The following is a 16181-nucleotide window of genomic DNA, read 5'->3' as shown; positions in this document are numbered from 1 at the left end:
GGGCCTCTCTGGATACAGAAAATGTTCGACTGCTGCCCTGGCCAGCACATTCTCCTGATCTCACCAATTGAAAACCTCTGGTCAATGGTGGCCGAGCAACTGGCTCGTCACAATACGGCAGTCACTACTCTTGATGAACTGTGGTATCGTGTTGAAGCAGCATGGGCAGCTGTACCTGTACACGCCATCCAAGCTCTGTTTGACTCAATGCCCAGGCGTATCAAGGCCGTTATTACGGCCAGAGGTGGTTATTCTGGGTACTGATTTTTCAGGATCTATGCACCCAAATTGCGTGAAAATGTAATCACATGTCAGTTATAATATAATATATTTGTCCAATGAATACCCGTTTGTCATCTGCCTTTCTTCTTGGTGTAGCAATTTTAATGACCAGTAGTGTATAAATGGTACGGACGTTTAATCCAGAGAGATGGATGACTGTTCTCTACAAGGAGAAAGCAGGTGGCAAGGTGTATCAAGTGGTTAAGTGTATCACTGATAAAATTTCGGGTCTCCGAGAACTTACTATGATATGAAGATCACGTATGTGTCGTAATTTAGAACTGATCCTGCCAACATCTGCAGGGTCAGTCCACAGGCCGTTCGAAGACCTGTAAATAAGGGAGACTTAATGGGATGAGTAGCTCAAGTACATGTTAAAACTGTACTCCGTACAAACAATATTTAAATCTTTACTTTGATACTGGGAGCTACCAACCCTCCAAGGGACGAATTCTCATTAAACCTCATAGTGAAGTCGAAAAATATAACTTTTCCATAGGAAACGACCGAATACTAGGCTCAATTTGCGCACCATCATAACAGGGATCGGTGATATTTGTGCAACATAATGCACATTTCGAAAAATATAGGATTTTAAGATCGGTATTTTGTGAAGAAAGCTAAGGAAATCCACGAATTGCCAATTGAATTCGATCCGTCAATTTCCGCCAATTAAGTGCATCCATTTTCATCGTGCAGCGATCCACGTTAATCCCCTACCATTTGTAGCGAGCAACCACCGCTGCCTGTGGAACGAGAAGTTGATGGAAACCCGGCAATGGTACCAGGGTGTATTTCTATTCATTAATGTGAACCCCAGAGAGAGAGAACAAGAGGGATGCAGTATGTCCTTGAGCTAGGGTATGTCAACGATCTGACGCAGCAATACCATTACGTCATCCGTGAACGCTTGCACCGAGAAGGTTTCCCCCAACATCTTCCAGCCACATGATTGATCAGCAATACACCGAAGCAGAGGTTCTAGGAAACAGATGAAAAGCGATATGGACATGGGTTTCTCTGCGGTAAGCACCGCAGTGATCTGAGGTGTAAGCTGTTCTTTCATCAAGACAGTTGCTTGTAAAAAGATTGGATAATACCAGAAACGCAGTATGATTTGGTCTGGTCGCCTCGAGGACCTGCATCAAGAAACTGTGACTGATTCCATCAAATGCTTTATTAACATCAATGAAAAATAAGGTTCCAGAAACAGAAATGGCTGCTGCTGTCGAAATGTTGTCCCGGTATTCAGCTACTGAAATCAGGATCGTGTGCCCAGGCAAACAACTTTGGCGAACAGCAAGAATTTTTTCTAGTAGTATCGACTAACGGCTATTAACCGCAGGGGCGACAATTTTGTATTGGAGGAGTGTGATCGGGTGGAATTTATCTATGTCTGGACGTCGTCTTGTCTTCGGAATTAGAACGATTTTTCCAGCCCTACAAGGGGGAGGAATCGAAACGCCTATATCACGTCATGTACCAGTGATGTAATGATATCTCCTATATAAGAGGCAAAAATTGTAAGTAAAATTCATTAGGAATCCCGTCGAGTCCCCGCGATTTTACGATGCTGAATCAATGATAAGGCGACGTAAATTATCGAGTAAAGTCACTTGGAAATTCATCGTTTAATGCAGGAATAGCCACGCAATCCTGGACAGGAATAAATACATAAGGGAAACTGTATCAGCCGTAAACGTCGGTAAAATAATTATACGAGGGGCATTCAGAAAGTAAGCTCCGATCGGTCGCGAAATGGAAACGACTATGAAAATCCGATAAAGCTTTGCACAGATGTGTTGGGTAGTGTCTCTAGTATAACCCCAGTTAGCATCACGTCGCTCTTCTCATTTCTGAGCTCGCAGTGAGTGCGTAAAGATGTCTAGAAAATAGTGTCTGCCGCCAAGTACGAGGGCCTGGTGAGAAATTTCGCCTGAAGCTATGCAGCTAACATTACATAACTGTCGTGCTGTTTCGTCTTCAAGACAATTCTCAGCCGCATTCTGCAGGGGCAATGAAGATGCTCCTGCATCGTTTTCAAATGGAAATGTGAGATTACCCACAATACAGTCCGCAATTGTCTCCCCCTGAGTTTCATCTCTGGTCACATGAACCGCTGTCTTTGAAGACAACATTTTGACACAGACAACGAGGTGTAGGCCAGCGTGGAGAATTGGCGGAAAGCACTGGCGGCTGCCTTCTATGATGAGGCTATTGAAAAGTTGGTACAACGCTATGACAAAAGTCTAAGTCAGAACGGCGACTACGTAGAGAAGTAGCTGTAAGGTGTAGCTAATTGTTACAAGTAAAACATTTCTGATGTTCACTGTGGTTTCAATTTGGCAATCAATCGGAGCTTACTTTCTGAACAGGCCTCGTAGATCGCTCTGGAAATGTCACGTTGGGATGTAATTACTTAACCATCGGTGTTAGTGAGGAACGCAATACGAGTTCTTATTCGAGACACCTGCAGCAGGATAAGATGGTATAAGGAGATCAATAAACCCTGTAGGAATGAGCAGGTCTCTCATCGCACCCTGAGACCTTCCATTTGTCGTCTCATTAACTGAAGAACCTTTGCCTTGACGTGGCGGACATCCATATTCCATCAGGGAGCTTGTCTGGCACCTTCTTAAAGTTTTAGTAAAACGGAATAATAAAATTCCTGGGTCTGCTGGAGATCTCCCGCTATCTTAGCCCCGTAACGCATTAACGTCCACCGGAGCAACGGTTTTGCATGCCCTCACCAACATTAAATGAGAGAAGGATGACGGTGCTTGAAACACAAGCTAATGTTCCAAACCTATGGAACGGTAATCTTGAGGGAACAGTCCTTTAAAAGAGTTGTGTTCAACATCCAGGAGAGGCGATGGGCTTTAACTGGTTGTGGAACATGATTTTAGGTTACCGCTACGACACAGTGATCAGTGAAATAGGTGAGTATCGCGTGTATCGCTAACGATTGGTCGTATAAGGAGTCAAAAACATAAAAACGATCGAGTCTGCTTCTGGAAGTAGCTGTAAAATGCGCATATCTGCGTAGTGACAGATCAATGTACCGCGTATTAGCGAAGAGCGCACCAAATCGTCTAGCTCCTTTCTGAAACTAAAATTTGGAGTATCATTCCCAAGACGTAAAACACATTTAAACTCTCGACCTAACAGACGTTTCTGCGGAGTTTTACGAAACACGTAAATTGTATCCTCTTCGTAAAATCCCACTCGATCTGTGGAATAGTCTGTTCCTGAAGGTGCATAAAGAAGAATTAAAGTACTGCAACAAAAGTGCGGACTATTGCTAGGCCGTTATCAAAAACTTCGAAATTAGTCAGTGGCACTCCCTCTCTACAAAATAATGCACTACCGCTGAATACTGCAGGAGCCACAGTAAGTAGATTAGAAAAGCCGAGAATACGGAAATGAATCAATAACACGTCTTCCTAAAATACAACGTCTGCAGTTGAACCGTAAGTTAAGCGTCTCAGTGCCGCAAGTGTAAGGTCGGAACTTATTCGGTTCAAATTCAAGGCAACAAAGATATAGACCTGCATCCAGTTATTACCAGAACATTTCAGATGATTACTTACAGGTGACTTTTAAGGACGTATCTAGCAGTCCATGTGTGGTGTGGGTACTGTAAGACCTTCGGTACACACACCGTCAGATTATTTGACTTGTCGCTCTAGCGAAGTAGGCGAGTGTCAGCAATATGTCTCGTGGTCTTATCGTGGCGTGTTTATCTTCTGCCGTTAGGTCAGACGATAGAAATGCCACTTGCACGCTTAGAGTAGCAGATTTACGGTGACCAGCTTTAAACAGAACTTGATTAATTTTCACACACATTTATTAAAATAATAATAATCATAGATATTACGTAACTTGATTCTGGATGCTGTTTACAATTGACAATCTGAAGTTCCTTTGGTCTTGGTAGTTAATCTTATTCTCACATATCTCTGATACTTGACAAAGTGTCTATTCATTTATCTTCATGGCTATGTACAGGAATATGATAATCTTATTAGGCGCAGTCTGAAACTTGACTATAGACTGGTACAGACTAATGCAGACTGGTACAGACTGGTGCAGACCAATGCAGACTGAGTAATCGGAGGTCTGTACACTCGTTATAATACCTCGCGCGTTCATGTATCACTGCGCGAGTGTGATCCGCGAGGAGAAAAGTTTCTACATTAGCAGCAATCTCATTGGCTGCGTTACATGTTAATACGCGGATCGGCGGAAGCAGAATTTGGTCCGTCTCTAAGACAGCGCCATCTCGTAGTGCGGAGACGGACGAGCGCTGCGCCTGCGCCGTTGTGCATAGCGGGGCGCGCTCTAGTGGGAAAGTTGTGTACGCGCTGACTACGCGGGACTATGTACACAACACCATGTCAGAGTCAACAGATGAATCTGAATATAAAGTGCTGAGTCCGTCTCTTCCACACTCTTTATGTTTCTTCTCTTTTCGTGACGCCGCACGCTCGGGCTGCATACGCTGGTTGTTGCGTGCGGGATTTCAAATAAAAATCAAATGATGGTGGGCCTTAACTACGCACCCCCTGACTCAGAGTTCAATTATACACAGTTTTGGCTGATTTCGTTGTCAAGGGGGTGGGATACGTAGTTGCCGCATTACAAGCTAAATACTGCTGAATCTACAGTACACAATATGAATACACACATGAATCAAATGGTCGAAGGTTCCTATCACTCAGCATTTGCGAATTATGAATGTGACATTAAAAAATTATAAATGAAAGATAGAAATTAAATACAATCTGCAGGTAGTATTTTAACGACTTTAAATGTTGACTACGATAGCAGAAGTACCTTTAAGAATTCCCTTCATTACTGTAAAATACCCCCCCATGAACCATGGACCTTGCCGTTGGTGGGGAGGCTTGCGTGCCTCAGCGATACAGATAGCCGTACCGTAGGTAAAACCACAACGGAGGGGTATCTGTTGAGAGGCCAGACAAACGTGTGGTTCCTGAAGAGGGGCAGCAGCCTTTTCAGTAGTTGCAAGGGCAACAGTCTGGATGATTGACTGATCTGGCCTTGTAACAATAACCAAAACGGCCTTGCTGTGCTGGTACTGCGAACGGCTGAAAGCAAGGGGAAACTACGGCCGTAATTTTTCCCGAGGGCATGCAGCTTTACTGTGTGATTAAATGTTGATGGCGTCCTCTTGGGTAAAATATTCCGGAGGTAAAATAGTCCCCCATTCGGATCTCCGGGCGGGGACTACTCAAGAGGATGTCGTTATCAGGAGAAAGAAAACTGGCATTCTATGGATCGGAGCGTGGAATGTCAGATCCCTTAATCGGGCAGGTAGGTTAGAAAATTTAAAAAGGGAAATGGATAGGTTAAAGTTAGATATAGTGGGAATTAGTGAAGTTCGGTGGCAGGAGGAACAAGACTTCTGGTCAGGTGACTACAGGGTTATCAACACAAAGTCAAATAGGGGTAAGGCAGGAGTAGGTTTAATAATGAATAGTAAAATAGGAATGCGGGTAAGCTACTACAAACAGCATAGTGAACGCATTATTGTGGCCAAGATAGATACGAAGCCCACACCTACTACAGTAGTACAAGTTTATATGCCAACTAGCTCTGCAGATGACGAAGAAATTGAAGAAATGTACGATGAAATAAAAGAAATTATTCAGATAGTGAAGGGAGACGAAAATTTAATAGTCATGGGTGACTGGAATTCGAGTGTAGGAAAAGGGAGAGAAGGAAACGTAGTAGGTGAATATGGATTGGGGCTAAGAAATGAAAGAGGAAGCTGCCTGGTAGAATTTTGCACAGAGCACAACTTAATCATAGCTAACACTTGGTTTAAGAATCATGATAGAAGGTTGTATACATGGAAGAACCCTGGAGATACTAAAAGGTATCAGATAGATTATATCATGGTAAGACAGAGATTTAGGAACCAGGTTTTAAATTGTAAGACATTTCCAGGGGCAGATGTGGACTCTGACCACAATCTATTGGTTATGACCTGTAGATTAAAACTGAAGAAACTGCAAAAAGGTGGGAATTTAAGGAGATGGGACCTGGATAAACTGAAAGAACCAGAGGTTGTAGAGAGTTTCAGGGAGAGCATAAGGGAACAATTGACAGGAATGGGGGAAAGAAATACAGTAGAAGAGGAATGGGTAGCTTTAAGGGATGAAGTAGTGAAAGCAGCAGATGATCAAATAGGTAAAAAGTCGAGGGCTAGTAGAAATCCTTGGGTAACAGAAGAAATATTGAATTTAATTGATGAAAGGAGAAAATATAAAAATGCTGTAAATGAAGCAGGCAAAAAGGAATACAAACGTCTCAAAAATGAGATCGACATGAAGTGCAAAATGGCTAAGCAGGGATGGCTAGAGGACAAATGTAAGAATGTAGAGGCTTTTCTCACTAGGGGTAAGATAGATACTGCCTACAGGAAAATTAAAGAGACCTTTGGAGATAAGAGAACCACTTGTATGAACATCAAGAGCTCAGATGGAAACCCAGTTCTAAGCAAAGAAGGGAAAGCAGAAAGGTGGAAGGAGTATATAGAGGGTCTATACAAGGGCGATGTACTTGAAGACAATATTATGGAAATGGAAGAGGATGTAGATGAAGATGAAATGGGAGATACGATACTACATGAAGAGTTTGACAGAGCACTGAAGGACCTGTGTCGAAACAAGGCCCCCGGAGTAGACAACATTCCATTGGAACTACTGACGGCCTTGGGAGAGCCAGTCCTGACAAAACTCTACCATCTGGTGAGCAAGATGTATGAAACAGGTGAAATACCCTCAGACTTCAAGAAGAATATAATAATTCCAATCCCAAAGAAAGCAGGTGTTGACAGATGTGAAAATTACCGGACAATCAGTTTAATAAGCCACAGCTGCAAAATACTAACACAAATTCTTTACAGACGAATGGAAAAACTAGTAGAAGCCGGCCTCGGGGAAGATCAGTTTGGATTCCGTAGAAATACTGGAACACGTGAGGCAATACTGACCTTACGACTTATCTTAGAAGAAAGATTAAGGAAAGGCAAACCTACGTTTCTAGCATTTGTAGACTTAGAGAAAGCTTTTGACAATGTTGACTGGAATACTCTCTTTCAAATTCTAAAGGTGGCAGGGGTAAAATACAGGGAGCGAAAGGCTATTTACAATTTGTACATAAACCAGATGGCAGTTATAAGAGTCGAGGGACATGAAAGGGAAGCAGCGGTTGGGAAGGGAGTAAGACAGGGTTGTAGCCTCTCCCCGATGTTATTCAATCTGTATATTGAGCAAGCAGTAAAGGAAACAAAAGAAAAATTCGGAGTAGGTATTAAAATTCACGGAGAAGAAATAAAAACTTTGAGGTTTGCCGATGACACTGTAATTCTGTCAGAGACAGCAAAGGACTTGGAAGAGCAGTTGAACGGAATGGATGGTGTCTTGAAGGGAGGATATAAGATGAACATCAACAAAAGCAAAACGAGGATAATGGAATGTAGTCGAATTAAGTCGGGTGATGTTGAGGGTATTAGATTAGGAAATGAGACACTTAAAGTAGTAAAGGAGTTTTGCTATTTGGGGAGCAAAATAACTGATGATGGTCGAAGTAGAGAGGATATAAAATGTAGACTGGCAATGGCAAGGAAAGCGTTTCTGAAGAAGAGAAATTTGTTGACATCGAGTATAGATTTAAGTGTCAGGAAGTCATTTCTGAAAGTATTTGTATGGAGTGTAGCCATGTATGGAAGTGAAACATGGACGGTAAATAGTTTGGACAAGATGAGAATAGAAGCTTTCGAAATGTGGTGCTACAGAAGAATGCTGAAGATTAGATGGGTAGATCACATAACTAATGAGGAAGTATTGAATAGGATTGGGGAGAAGAGAAGTTTGTGGCACAACTTGACCAGAAGAAGGGATCGGTTGGTAGGACATGTTCTGAGGCATCAAGGGATCACTAATTTAGTATTGGAGGGCAGCGTGGAGGGTAAAAATCGTAGGGGGAGACCAAGAGATGAATACACTAAGCAGATTCAGAAGGATGTAGGTTGCAGTAGGTACTGGGAGATGAAGAAGCTTGCACAGGATAGAGTAGCATGGAGAGCTGCATCAAACCAGTCTCAGGACTGAAGACCACAACAACAACAACTGTAAAATACTTATTGTTGTCGATGGGCCAGCAATTAAATAAAATATAAGTTGAATGCCGGCCGCTGTGGCCGAGCGGTTCTAGGCGCTTCAGTCTGGAACCGAATCCTGCCTCAGGCATGGACGTGTGTGATGTACTTGGGTTAGCTAGGTTTAAGTAGTTCTAAGTTCTAGGGGACTGATGACCTCAGATATTGAGTCTCATAGTGCTCAGAGCCATTTGAATCATAAGTTGAATAACAGGGAAACAATAAATTCCTACTTCACGTAATTAGTTACGAGCAACAACATAGCTCGCAAAATATTCACTTCTAAGCGCGTACTACATCTTCACTGCAGAAACCACGGATATCTCACAAGTGCACAAGTTGGCACTGTGAAGTATTTCTATGTCACCGCGACCACACGCAAACTGCTCCACTCTCCAAGATTTTTCCGCGACTGTACGTCGCTGCTCCACGTCCAGCCTTTCGCGCGACCGAGGTCCGTCGTGCCATATTGACCAGCACTCCACGTGTCCTGTTTGGAAACGATCGCTGTGATTGGCTAGAGCACTTCCGCTCTGTCTCCAAGCCACCGCAAACTCACAAACATAATGAAACACATTCAAAATACTAGATTTACATTTAAATAACTTGAAATTAAATAAATATTCCTACGGCTGGTCCATAAACACGCTCTAACACATATTATTAAATACATAACAAATTAAAGAAACATATATCAAAGGAATAGAACAGAAGTAAGCCAGTAGCCTAATGTCTACGTGCTTTCTAAAACACAGTAAATAATTGACCAATTTCTTCATGAATAGTATATATCAGATATAAAAAAAGACATAGATGTATAAATATATTTCTAAGCATGTTGCTACCATTTTTTCGTGTAACTATGGAGTACTTATGGCCTGACTCAATCGACAGTAATCGGCCACTTTGACCTGCAATAACTCGTGTACTATTCAAATGGCTAAAATGGCTCTGAGCACTATGGGACTTAACTTCTAAGGTCATCAGGCCCCTAGAACTTAGAACTACTTAAACCTAACTAACCTAAGGACATCACACACATCCATGCCCGAGGCAGGATTCGAACCTGCGACCGTAGCGGCCACGCGGTTCCAGACTGTAGCGCCTTTAACCGCTTGGCCACACCGGCCAGCTGTACTATTCAAGTTACATGCCTGTCATTTATACCAATTTAGGTTTACATTAATAGCTTTCTAAAGACACGTCGACCGAAAAAATCGGATTAACCGTTTAGATTTTGGAAATTCGCTGCTGGCTGTTAGTTGCATATTTTACCGTCAGATACTAAACATTAAACTAATAAAAATATTGAAAATCTGATTCCACCATCAGAATCCTCGTGCAAATAATGGTAGTGTACATTATTCGTGGTATCGTGACTCATCTGGCTACTATCGATTTCTATACGAACTGTGGAATGTCTGCGATGATGGCTTCACGAAGTCCGCCATCTTTGGCACTCTCGCCATAGAAGTATCATTCATCGACACGGTGTCACCAAGGAATTCCCTTCCACGTCGTCGGCCTGGACCCCGGCTGACGTTCGGCATCACGACGAGCCGCGGCCTACCAAGAGGCCCCAGAGCGGTCACGCCAACTCTGAACCTAGAATATTTTCAGGGCGCCACAACTAGCCTGTTATCTCTCATGCGGCTTTGCAGTAAGATGACTGCTGCGTGGTGGAACGTGGTGGGCCTGCGTAAATTCCGTATCAACTACAGAGGAGACTTCCTACTTTTCCTAAAGCTGCTAGTGCGGCTTCTGCGAATCAACGGAAACGAAAACTGGCGTTAGGTATTCTACAGTCACTACGTGTTCCACTGTCACACTTGCGCCAATCTGAGTTTCATCAACAGCGGCCTGTGGCATGCTTTCCTCATCCTGAGAGGCAAAGCAAGAGTAGCAGTACTTTACAGACTGAGAGATGCCCGGTAAGTCCGTCGATATACGAGTAGTGCGGCTGGTCTGAATTAAGTGAGGGGAGATGCCTCTTATAAGGGAATCTTTTCAGTAGAGGGGAGAAGGGAAGCGGAATCGTCTCATCCCACACCATCTTGCGTCCGTCTACGATTGTTTTCATGTGGAGGTAGCGGCGACATGGAAGATGGTTCCAATGGCTCTGAGCACTATGAGACTTAACATCTGTGGTCATCAGTCCCCTAGAACTTAGAACTACTTAAACCTAACTAACCTAAGGACATCACACACATCCATGCCCGAGGCAGGATTCGAACCTGCGACCGCAGCGGTCTCGCGGTTCCAGACTGTAGCGCCTAGAACCGCACGGGCACACCGGCCGGCCTCATGGAAGATACAGCAGCAAATTCCCTTCGCAAGCTTAACGGCAGAAATTCACTAGGGCCTTCAAGCAATGGCTCGCGTTGCTCCTGAGGAACTTTGGTAGGCCCACTGACTGTCCCTTGAGGAACGATGTCCGCTGAAGTTAGCCTTTTACAATGTTCATAAGTGGGTTTTAAAACCGTGACACGACGCGTGCAATTTGTGCTGAGGACTCCACTCTCATTACAAATAAAACGGTCACTGCTTCTCCTCCGTGAATTATATGTACCCGGTATCCATCCACCTGCAGTTAAGAGGGGATATTCAGTTTTACCACCACTTTCACGGGTCGAACACTACTACATTCCTGTAAACCATGTTGAGCCGGCAGGCGTTCCCGCCGTATAGCCTGTATCTCGCCAATTGGAAGCAGACGGTCTTGAGAAAACTGTCATCACGTTCGAGCGAAGAGTTACACACACTGATATTCAAAAATTCTACCTCAGCATTCGCCAGAAAAACCATACTATTGAACCATCACGATGAGTAGAGGGACCTGTTGCCTGTGCTGTTAAAGGAGCCTGTCGACCTCAAGCATGTTTAGAAACTTAAGACACATATGATTCAGAATCAAGGTAAGCCATGTGAGCCTGTTCTGACGTTGCCTTGATTGTGTCTGCAAGCCAGTCATGAGTATCTAACGAACCTGGCTGTACATGCCAAGTGGAGTTTCCAAAATGAAAACCGACGGTACCTAGATGTGGAATGTACCTCGGAGTCCAGGACTACATTACGGTGCAAGAAAACACCGCGTCAAAATTGTTTCACAAACACAAGACGTTCAGAGGTAAACAAGACTGCGACACCTACAAGGACCCACATGACACTGAAGGGAAACAAGGAAACTCTCGTCGCGCTATAGTACAGGTAGGAACAGGCAGAGCCTATTCATCATTAGGCTATGTCATAAGGCTATCCGAGTATGTTTCACGGTCAGACCCAAACTTCTATATGTCGTCAACTATGTATCTACAAGCTGCACTCGTGCTTTCATTATGTATATTCCCGTGCAGAGGAGACATTTTCATTGAAAGTCGCTATAAACACGATGTTGGAGTACCTGTGCTGTTGAGAAGTGCGATGTAATGTCCCTTCGTATTTGCGAATTGAAATTGAAATGTCTTCCGTATACAGAAATATACATAATGAATGTACGAGTGCAGGTTGTAGACATATGGTTAACGAAATATAGAAGTTTGGGTGTGGCTGTGTATCATGCTCACATAGCCTAATGATAAGGCGACCGCTCTCGGTAATCGGGAAATCCGCGTCCGAGACCCGGTCCGACACAAATTTTCACACTCCGCCTTCCGGAGGGCAGCGGCTCGGACGTCACGGTTACGGTACTGCAGCGTTAGCGCCCACGAAATGTTGTTGTGACTTACAGTTGTCTCCGTGCAGTTTCCTAACTTCGACGCACCATGACGTATTCACAACTATAGTCGACTTTGAAGCACAGTTTTACGACCAATTATGAGCCTCTCAAATCGTTGGAAACTGAAAAGTTTTTACGAGATGACTTTCATATCGATTATCATGAACTAATGGAGATTTAATTCTCCAAATTGAGCAGTGTGGTCTACGTGAAACTAGTGGACGACGCAGTTTGTGACAGGATTCTCAAAAAGACGAGGGACATTTAATTCAGACATTTTGGTGGACTCATTGGCCCGGTGAAGGTAGAACATGCAGGTCTACGCCAGAGGACGTTCTGCGTCTTCGTGTTGCCTTTCGACGTGCCAGCAGAGAGAGTGATCGCAGCGTTGAGACGCTATGGCACTGCGATAAGCCATACGGTGGAAAAATCAGCACACTTTCCCACATAGCCAGTTCTAAACGAAGTGCGCCAGGTGCGCATAGACCTTACTAAACATGTCCCGTCCTATCTGAACAACGGCGGACGCCATACATCGTAATTTATGACGACCAGCGAAAGACTTGTTCGGGATGTAGATGAAAGAGACATCTCAGATCAAGCTGTACGAAACGGCGCATCAGACAACTGCCTACTAGGCAGGAAAAGATGTCCTCTGATCTAATGATGCTCCCATTGGCATACGTGTGTGCCCTTCAAACTGTTCCTCCTGGTCACCGATTGTAGACAGAACAGTCGCCTTCAGTCAACACTGAGCAGCCTCAGTCGCAGCGGAAGTCTCTGCAGACGGACATTCATCACTGCCAGAGCAACCCCTGGCATCGGTTTTGCAATGCGAATGGGTTCAAATGGTTCAAATGGCTCTGAGCACTATGGGACTCAACTTCTAAGGTCATCAGTCCCCTAGAACTTAGAACTACTTAAACCTAACTAACCTAAGGACAGCACACACATCCATTCCCGAGGCAGGATTCGAACCTGCGACCGTAGCGGTCGCGCGGTTCCAGACTGTAGCTCCTAGAACCGCTCAGCCTCCGTGGCCGGCAATGCGAGAGGGAACGGCCGTGTAGGACAGGTTGGCCACCGCAGATTTTGTGGTGAGAACCGATGCTTTCGTCCCTGATGGCAAAGCAGTTGTCGAATACCAACACTCATGTCCGAAAACAACGGGCTCCAATGTGACTGAAGAAACGTCGACTGCCTCCACACAATACCTGACGGACGATGTCAATAGAAGACGAAGATCTCGATAGTGGCGATCATCCTCTGCAGGAGGATATGATAGTCGGTTCCTCTGATAGGATTCGATCAGCAGCGGATTCGAAGGAGACCTCTCACAGTGCCATGCTTCTGAATGATGGACAGCGGATGGACTCAGTATCTGACCCTATGACAGACGTACTGCAAGCTTTAGCCATCCATTTAATTCCGAGGGATGATCGTGGCCCAAATCTGACTGCGTGGCCATCAATGCTGAGGACGTGACGTCTTCTGCTGTTGCTGAAGCGATTGGAGTTGTTTCAAATCACGACAGTTAAATGCCAGTGGACATTGAAGGGGCTAGTTGTTGACGGTGGGGCCGTCTTCAGGTCTCCCACGCCCTTCTTCCAACAGGCACTCTACTGCATTGGCTCCTTACTTAGTTTGCATTTATCGCGAATCTCTTCCCCAACGTAAAGTCCCTAGCGACTGGAAGAAAGCGCAGGTGACGCCTGTATATGAGAAGGGTAGAAGAACGGATCCTCAAAATTACAGACCAATATCCTTAACATCGGTTTGTTGCAGGATTCTCGAACATATTCTCAGTTCGGATATAATGAATTTCCTTGAGACAGAGAAGTTGCTGTCCATGCATCAGCACGTATTTAGAAAGCATCGCTCCTGCGAAACGTAACTCCTCCTTTTTTCACATTATACCTTGAGAACCATGGATGAAGGGTATCAGACGGATGCCATATTCCTAGATTTCCGGAAAGCGTTTGACTCGGTGCCCCACTGCAGGCTCCTATCTAAGGTAAGAGCATATGGGATTGGTTCCCAAATATGTGAGAGGCTCGAAGACTTCTTAAGTAATATAAACCAGTACGTTGTCCTGGATGGTGAGAGTTCAGCGGAGGTGAGGGTATCATCTTGAGTGCCCCAGGGAAGTGTGGTAGGTCCGCTGTTGTTTTCTATCTACATAAATGATCTATTGGATAGGGTGGATACTGATGATGCTGTGGAGTACGGGATGGTGTCGTCGTTGAGTGACTGTAGGAGGATACAAGATGACTTGGACAGGATTTGTGATTGGTGTAAAGAATGGCAGCTAACTCTAAATATAGATAAATGTAAATTAATGCAGATGAATAGGAAAAAGAATTATGTAATGATTGAATACCCCATTAGTAGTGTAGCGCTTGACACAGTCACGTCGATTAAATATTTCGGCGTAACATTGCAGAGCGATATGAAGTGGGACAAGCATGTAATGCCAGTTGTGGGGAAGGCGGATAGTCGTCTCCGGTTCATTGGTACAATTTTGGGAAGATGTGGCCCATCTGTAAAGGAGACCGCTTATAAAACACTAATACGACCTATTCTTGAGTACTGCTCGAGCGTTTGGGATCCCTATCAGGTCGGATTGAGGGAGGACATAGAAGCAATTCAGAGGCGGGCTGCTAGATTTGTTACTGGTAGGTTTGATCATCACTCGAGTGTTACGGAAATGCTTCAGGAACTCGGGTAGGAGTCTCTAGAGGAAAGGAGGCGCTCTTTTCGTGAATCGCTACTGAGGAAATTTAGAGAACCAGCATTTGAGGCTGACTGCAGTACAATTTTCTGCCGCCAACTTATATTTCGCGGAAAGACCACAAAGATAAGATATGAGAGATTAGGGCTCGTACAGAGGCATATAGACAGTCCTTTTTCCCTCGTTCTGATTGGGAGTGGAACAGGGAGAGAAGATGCTAGTTGTGGTACGAGGTACCCTCTGCCACGCACCGTATGGTGGATTGCGGAGTATGTATGTAGATGTAGATGTAGATGAAGAATACGGCCTTCCCACGCCAGGCCTACTGGATTGACACTGTCAGCCTCAATACCATTACTTCTGAGGTCAAGCTGAATATGTTTCTTGACTTGTTGCGAGTGGCAGATCTCGATGCCACACTCCGCAAGCAAGTGCTCCTCGGCCATTTCCTATCTATTTGTGGCTGTGACGTTTACAAGGCACCATGCACGATTAATGGCAGTGGTACTGCCATTCTTGTGAAAGAAGGCATCGTGATCGATGCTATAACCTGCCTTCCGTCATTACAAGTACTTGCTATCGCATGTCAGGGCGTAATGAATGAATGTGTATGCCCCCTTCGGTATGAACAAGAGGAGAGAACATTCGAGATTTTATACAGAGGAGGTCGCGCCCTTATTCGAGGGATGCTATGTTCGTATCATCCTAGTGGTAGACTTCAATCGTGCCCTGTCAAATACCACTTTTTAGCACATGCAAGGAAGTGCAATGCCTGGTGCGAGACCTTCGCCTCGTTGGCACCTGTCGGAGTATCTAGAGCAACAGAAAGGGCTACACACACGTTATTGGGCATTCGGCGAATCGCCTTGACTGGGTCTATGTCTCCCAGTGACTTTACGGTAGCAACGCTTGATGCTGGGATAAGACCCACAGCCTTTATGGGTCATGATGCCTACCTCTGCACCATATCCCTCCCATGACATTGGATGTGGCGGAGAAGGATCACATGGAAGGTTAATGTAGCGCTCCTACAGGATACAGAGTGTCGGCAGAGGAATTGTGAGAGATGGCATCAGACATTTCCTTCCACGATCCAGTGGTGGTTCCATTAAGTAAAACCTGCACTCCAGCGCGTGATGATGAATTTCAGTCCAGACACTATGCGTTGGCAACGTCACACCATGGAGCATTATTTTATGCTATTGCAGGAGAATTCCGCCCAACCACCATCACTAGGAAATCAGGCTGAGGTCCATCGATTGCAA

This window comes from Schistocerca nitens, chromosome 3 (assembly GCF_023898315.1).
Source record: "Schistocerca nitens isolate TAMUIC-IGC-003100 chromosome 3, iqSchNite1.1, whole genome shotgun sequence".
Taxonomy (NCBI): domain Eukaryota; kingdom Metazoa; phylum Arthropoda; class Insecta; order Orthoptera; family Acrididae; genus Schistocerca; species Schistocerca nitens.
Note: the sequence above shows the minus strand (reverse complement) of the source record.